This window comes from Prosopis cineraria, unplaced genomic scaffold (assembly GCF_029017545.1).
Source record: "Prosopis cineraria cultivar Desert tree isolate PC_DT_omini unplaced genomic scaffold, ASM2901754v1 PC1509, whole genome shotgun sequence".
Classification (NCBI taxonomy): domain Eukaryota; kingdom Viridiplantae; phylum Streptophyta; class Magnoliopsida; order Fabales; family Fabaceae; genus Prosopis; species Prosopis cineraria.
Genome location: NW_026556834.1, coordinates 23705 through 30797, shown reverse-complemented (window position 1 = coordinate 30797; position 7093 = coordinate 23705). Strand labels below are relative to the sequence as shown.

Below are 7093 nucleotides of genomic sequence, written 5' to 3'. Positions count from 1 at the left end.
TTTGTTAGAAACTCTTTTTTATTTTTTTTCAATAAGGTGTACACCTTCTTAAATTTGATGTTCCAACTTAGTGTTGGATGGCAATATTGCAGCATTTGGCTTTAGTTATTTGTCTTTCTAATTCATCGTTAAATCTCTCATCCTCTATCACATCCTAAAAATTAGACATAATTGGCGCGAGAGATATATGCATAAACATACATCCATTAAGCCAAGGTCAATGAATTTTAATCTATGTTTAATAATTATTTTTAAAAACATAATTATACTTATATTGAAATTTTAATGCCTTTAATAATTTTCATCTATCATAGAAGTTTCAAATTTTTTTTATAGAAATTTCGGCAAACCTTTCCTGTAAATAGGATCTTCCGAAAATTCTACAATAAAAAATTTCATTCAAATATCAAATTAATTAGGAACAAAGCTCCTTCCAACCAGGGAAATAAAATAATAAACAAAAATGAAAGACTTAGCTATGATCTACATGAAGCACCCTAAAAATACATTATAAAATAAAATGTCATAATTAAATTTTACATCAAAGAAAGCTTAATCCTTAGCTCGTCCACCTTTGGTTAGTAATAGGCTCCTCAATATTCAGCAGATGGTTCAGTGTCAGCTACACTATCTGAAACCAAAATTATTTCTAGTGAATAACATCCCAATAATGAATAATTGCACATGAATGAAAGATAAATTTAGAATAATTATGCAAGTTAAAGAGATAATAATTTTCATAAAAATTAATAAATTTTAAAATAAAGAGGATTCTATGTGACTTTAAATGAGATCTTGAACCATTTAATTTTCATATCACTATCATTTGCTTTAAAGAAGCAAACAAATGAAATAAATAAAAAAGAATAAATACTAATGATAAATAAATTACTAATTCAAACCAATGACATATCAAATCACCAAATAATCAAATTCATATTTATAGGAATTTGTCAAAACAATTAACAAACATGGACACACAGTTCACGAGGGTAAATAACTAGTCGTGGTCTAAGCCACAAAATAGACATGGACACATAGTCCATGGGAATAACTAACCAGACGTAGTCAAGGCCACGAAACAGATACAGGTATGAGATCCACAAAAAATAGATGTGACAATAAAGCTTATGAAAATTAAACTAACTAGTCATTGATCATGGCGCAACTAAGGCTAACAGGATTGCTGTTAGCAACCAGTATTTTGAATAAAGTCCCTTCTTAAATTCACTTTCGACATGCAAGAAAATTACATTTTGAAAAATATATTTCTCTTCTTCATCAATCAAATTCACATGAAACATATAAAAATATTAACTTTCTAAATATGAAAATTTATAACTAATATTTCGTAAACTTCACCATTTTCATAGTTGGTTTTATCAAATAAAAGACTGTTAGTTAGAATTTGTAAAAAGCATTTTTGTCAATCTGAAATGTATAGGTCATGACTCCAAGAAATAAAAACAATTTAATTAACACAAGTAGCTAAAATGTTCCAAAATTCAAAGTTTTTCCCTCTTATCATTTCAATCGAATTGTTTCTTCCTCCAAACATACTATAAAATCATAATAAAATTTTTATTGAATTTTCAACTAATATAATAGTTCCTTTTCAATCTCATCACTACCATTATCAAACTATAATATATTTAAAACTTGAAAAAAAAAAGATCAAGGCTTTACATTTTTTTTAAATTCCTCATTTGCATTTTGCTAAGACACCAACATATATATATTATGTATGTATGTATTATTTATCATTTCTAACCACACTCAAAAAGACCCTAGCTTTCAAATATTTCATCAATGAACTATCCACCTCCAAAAATTCAATTAATCATAAGTTATTGATTTCATGGTCAAATCTCCTTTTCAACTTTCAAATTAATTTTCATTGATTAATGACATTTAAGCTAATTATACTTTTTACAAGAATTAATAAAATTTCAAAAAATATTCAAAATTAAGTTCAATTTCTTCTAACAAGCATTTTACAAATATCTTATAGGTAATAATCTCTATGTTTCATGTCTAAGTTCTTCTATCCTAATCTCATTTTAACCAATTCTTCAGCCTAAACTAGCCCAAATAAAAATCAATTAGCTCAAAATTCTAACCCATATATATAATCAAACTTTAATATAAATGTATAGCTTAATTTCCCTTTCCATCTCCCTACACAGCACGGTAGCAGCAGATTTTCAGGAAAAAAAAAAAAAAAATCTGCAACTTGAACCATTCATTATACATACGCACAGATTCAACAAACTTCAAACCCCTAATACATCCACACACACACATACGCACACACGCACACACAGAATTTCAAAGAGAAGAAGAGCCCAAAGCTTCTCGCTGCGCAGTAGTAACAACAGAGCAGAGATAAACAAGAGGAGAGAAATGTCTGACTCTTATACTCGACAATAGCAGTTCATGAAACAGAGAAGAAGACAAAACTCATGGCTGAAAGCGGAGAGAAGAGAAAGAAGACTCACGATCTGTACCACAATACAGTGGTTCACGGCAAGCACAGAGCAGGGAAGAACGAACAGATCTCAGCAGCGCCCCAGTAGCGGCAGGCGGAGTCCCTACTCCCGTCGACGGCGTGTTGAACGGCGGAGGTCTGAGGTGGCTGGATCGAGGATTCAGAACTTCTTGAGCACCAGAATTTTCTTTTTCCTTGCTCCTCACAGTCCCTATGCGAGCTAAGATGAGGTAGGAAGAGGAAGCCTCGGCCTAGCAGAACAGCGAAGGACGAAGCAGCAACAGCATCTACACCGGCAACGTCGGAAAAAGAAAAAGGAAGAGGACGGATCAGAGGAGTTTTTGGCCACTCAGTTCTGAAGCTTCTGGACCTCTGCTCACTTCAACGAAAAAGGAGGAGGAGAAGAAAAAAATATCAGATGGAAGAGGGGCAAAATGGTAAATTTGGGAGAGGCTGAAGCTAAAATAAGTTATCTACCTTGCCTCCTTGACTTTCGAACTCAAGACCTATTAGATAGATGGCTCGCAGTGTTCACGCGGCCAGCTCCTTCTTGGCAGCTTGAATATGTTATAATAAAAAATACTGAAAACATAATATTGTTATTCTATTTTTATTTATTATTTATCCTTAAAGTTTTGGGTTATTACATCCTCAGCCTTTGCATTTCATATTCAGTTCTACAACGTGTTTCATATCATCACATTTGTTGTACGCATACCCATAATTGTGTTGATTTTCAATAGTTATTCATTTGTAGCTCTCATGATATTGTGAATGTTGAGCAAGTCAAGGTGGGGTGCCAAAATACTTTCAACACTCCTTATATGAGTAATCACAAAAATAAAACATAAGAAATCATGATATAAATGTAAAACTTATCCCTTAAATCATATTAATTTAAATTTAAATTTCAAATTATAAATCTAAATATAATCTTAAAGATAATGATATATAATAATAATAAAATAAATTATAAATTATGATTTTAATGGATAAATATCTTTATCCCTAATGAATATTTTTAATATCTTAGATAAATTCTAATATTCTAAGTAATCATTATCCCAAATTTCATCAATAGGCCAAGAGGAACGGGTATAGCCTAGGAGAGCAATGATGACATAAAACAAGTCTTAGAGAATAATAAATCTTAGTCCATTAGCCTCAAATTAACTAAGTTTATTATTATAGTATACTGCAGACTCAACCAAGATTATAATTCTCAAAGAGTTAGAATCCTAAAGCTAAATTGATTAAAAGGACTATTAAAATAGTAAGAGACACTATACAGAAAATAGCTATTGGAGCACCTTTATCAAAGCATTTTTATTTAAAAAATGCTCCAAAGGCATGACGCGGAACTCATTGGAATGTTTCTTGTTAAAAACGCTCCGATAAGTCTTTAGAGCCTTTCAGGGCCCAAAATGTTCTCATAGGAGAGTTATTTTTTTAAAAAAAACAATAGAACCTACAGGAGCTTTCATAGGTAAGAAGGCTCTTGTAGGTTTTTATTTTAAAAAAATATATGCGCAACCCTTCAATTTCATTCCCCCCTTCAGCAAAACACAGCCCTAAACTCGTTTCCCTCCCTCTCTCCGAAGATATCTACGAAGCTGTCGTACCATCCGCTCGAAGATGCCGCACCATCGCCTCAAGCCTGTCTTGATTCCCTTCGCCTCAAGTCCGCGCTTCAGTTCATCGCCACATCCATCAAACCAGATCTATTCTTCCATTACCTGTGGCAGTGAAGTCTGTTCGTCCTTGTTCCAGGTCTGTTTGGTTGATCATTATCCACTTTCATGCCTCTTCCAAGATTTTATGGTGCATTGTTCGTGGCGATGTTCTTGCAGTTTATTCATTCTAGTTGTTGACATCAGATAACAGTCATGAGCTTTTGCTTAACCTCTGTTATTTTATCGCAGTGCTCAGGATTGGAAATTTTCTGTAAAGCAGTTTCTCATAAGGCAACCATATGATATTATTGTACACTGTAAGTCCGTATAATCTTTCTCCCATTATTCCATCACAAGATGATTTGGTTTATTTCATCATGAAATAGAATGCGTGTACCATTGTGTAATGCAGGCAGTGAATGTAATCTTCTATGTTGACATTTGATGGTATTGATGTAATGGGAGAGAGACAAGCTGAGGAGGTGAGCTATGAACATGGCACTAAACAGCTTGTATTCCTTTCTTTGCATCTCGAATTTCATTAGGAACTAACCAAATTGTTTGTAATTTCATGTTTTTGTCCAAAAGTTGTAATTTATATGGTTTACTCTGTTCAATCTGTAATGTTTCAACGAAGTTTTGGGTTTATGAATCTGCTGTAACAATCCAAAAATTTTCCACCCCTCTTTTTTCTTTTCCCAGGTCATATCAGTTATAAAGCGTCACCTAAGTGTTGTAGAAAATTTCATTTATAGGTCATTCTTTAGGTGGCCTGGCTGCCAGATATACAATAGCCAAGATTTATGAGAGAGATATTTCAAAGGAAATTGCTCGGGAGAATGGACACTCTGGAAGTCACAATTCAGATCCAACAAGTCAAAAAGGAAATCTGAAGTCACCTTGTTCAAACTTTTAAATAGTTTATATTTATATATTGATTGAGTTAGATTTCCACCTTCTCTTAAAGAATTAGCATGCTTGTCTTTGAAGGTTTGTTCTGATCAAAATCTGATGTTCTGTGCAATAGGTCTGGTAAAGATTTTCACTTGACATCTCAGCGACTAGCAGCTTCAAACCCTTTCATTAAAGATGCATTTGTTGAGGTTCTATGCCCAACAAGGTGTTAGTTATGTGGCTGAAACTGAAAATGTCCATGAAGATCCAAGGTGTTTATCTATCTATTTTCTTTGAACTTAGTTCAAATCTTCTTCAAGTTCCGGTGTTTTGTGGCTTTCATTCTCTCTGGAGAAAGCAGCAACTCATTTTACACTCTTTTTTTTTTTTCCTGATAAAGAAAAGGGGAAGCCTCCGCTTCTTGCTGTATGAATTTGTTGTTCTTATTTGCACCTCAGCTAATAACATCTTTTTCTTTGGCTGACAAAGACAAGGGAGAACATCTTTTTTTTTTTTTTTTTTTAATGTCAGTTAATCCTGTTTGAGTTCTAAGAACAGTCCCCCTTCCTTACGTCTCTTAAGTTTCTGGAAGCTTTTTTAAACATTATAATTTTTGTTTTGCATCAGACTTTATGCAGAGTTTTGTCCTTTTGATTTTTTTAGTGATCTTTGTTAAGATATAGTTATTAAAAAAAAATACATATCCAGGCATGCAGTAAGGTTCAAAATTATGATAGATAACAAATCTAAACATAAATTGTTTTTATTATCTAGCATTTGGGAGTGATTTTAGCATGTTTACTTTGTTTGAATGGACTGCTACACTTTATTCTTTCAAAAATCTCTCTTGTAGATAACTAGCACTGGGTTACACTTTAAATTGCTCCTTTTTCACTGTTCTACATCATTTAATTGGTTCTATTTTTTTAACTTCAGTGTTATTGTTGGATGGTCACTTACGGTGTATATTTGGCTTTTATACATTTTAACTTTTGGGAAAGTTAGACTCTATTGCAAGTTGCTATTCAGAGCCAAAATAGAGATATTGCAAGAATTTTGTTAGTCAATGGTGCGGATAAGACGAGAAGAAAGGGTAACTTCTTTGTTTATCTCACTTTAGAGTTTAGCATGTGTTCTTATAGTTTTAGCATGCTACAAATGCCTATATATATATATATATATATTTTACCATGTATATATAACTTCATTTGGAATTATTTGAGTTGCTATTAATTGCATTAACATTTAATGTTACTAAGCCGATTCCCTGATCAATTTCATCAGATTAAAATTCTATCAGCTTGCTCTAATGTTACCGATAAATAACTTGATTGTGCTTAAGCTCAAGTGTAGTCTAATGATTGATTTGTAAAGTTGAGATTCTTAGAAAATTAAGTTGGCGACTTCACTCAAACTATTCAACATTAACTTGTCTATATCACATTATTTGCAGGTCTGGAGGCTATTAACAAATAAAGTTCTAGAACCTCATTAATTCAGCTACTTCCTTTCCTACGTTACATTCGTTTTAGTCAACAAGAAACTTGAAAAGAATTGAGGGCCTGTTTGTCATAAAATGAGAATGAAAAATCTATCTCTAATGGATATGGGAAGCTTTCTCTCTAAAGAAGTTTATAAATAGGTATCATTTTATTTATTCTAAATAATTGTTTGACTGATATTTTAAATTTATTTCTCTCTAAATATGTTGTAAAATTATTATGATGCCCACTCTTTCAAGATGAAAGAATTAGAGGATGTACATGGAAGAATTTAGCGTTAATTATAAGAGTTTTGGTATGTAAATGAAAGCATTTGGTTCAAATTAGAGTTGTATCTTTAAAATTAAATTAATTGACCATTTACCTTGAATTTCTATCATTGAAGGAAAGTTTTTTAATAAATTTTGTAGAGTGTTCAATGATATATTAAGTTGTGTATGAATTTAACAAGTATTTTATTATGGTTTTTGGATTGTCTAGATTGGTTACCTACAAATGACGTAAGCAAAGTAAGAGGATAGTAAATATGAATTCTT

General features: G+C 32.0%; 1 long non-coding RNA gene across 1 annotated transcript; it reads left to right on the top strand.

Moving 5' to 3' along the window:
• The first annotated feature begins 5238 nt into the window (after nt 1–5238).
• On the top strand, nt 5239–6875 carry LOC129300267 (uncharacterized). The gene is made up of 3 exons (XR_008590732.1): nt 5239–5327; nt 6061–6148; nt 6509–6875. It is a non-coding gene; the product is annotated as an uncharacterized LOC129300267 (long non-coding RNA).
• The last annotated feature ends 218 nt before the right edge of the window (nt 6876–7093 follow it).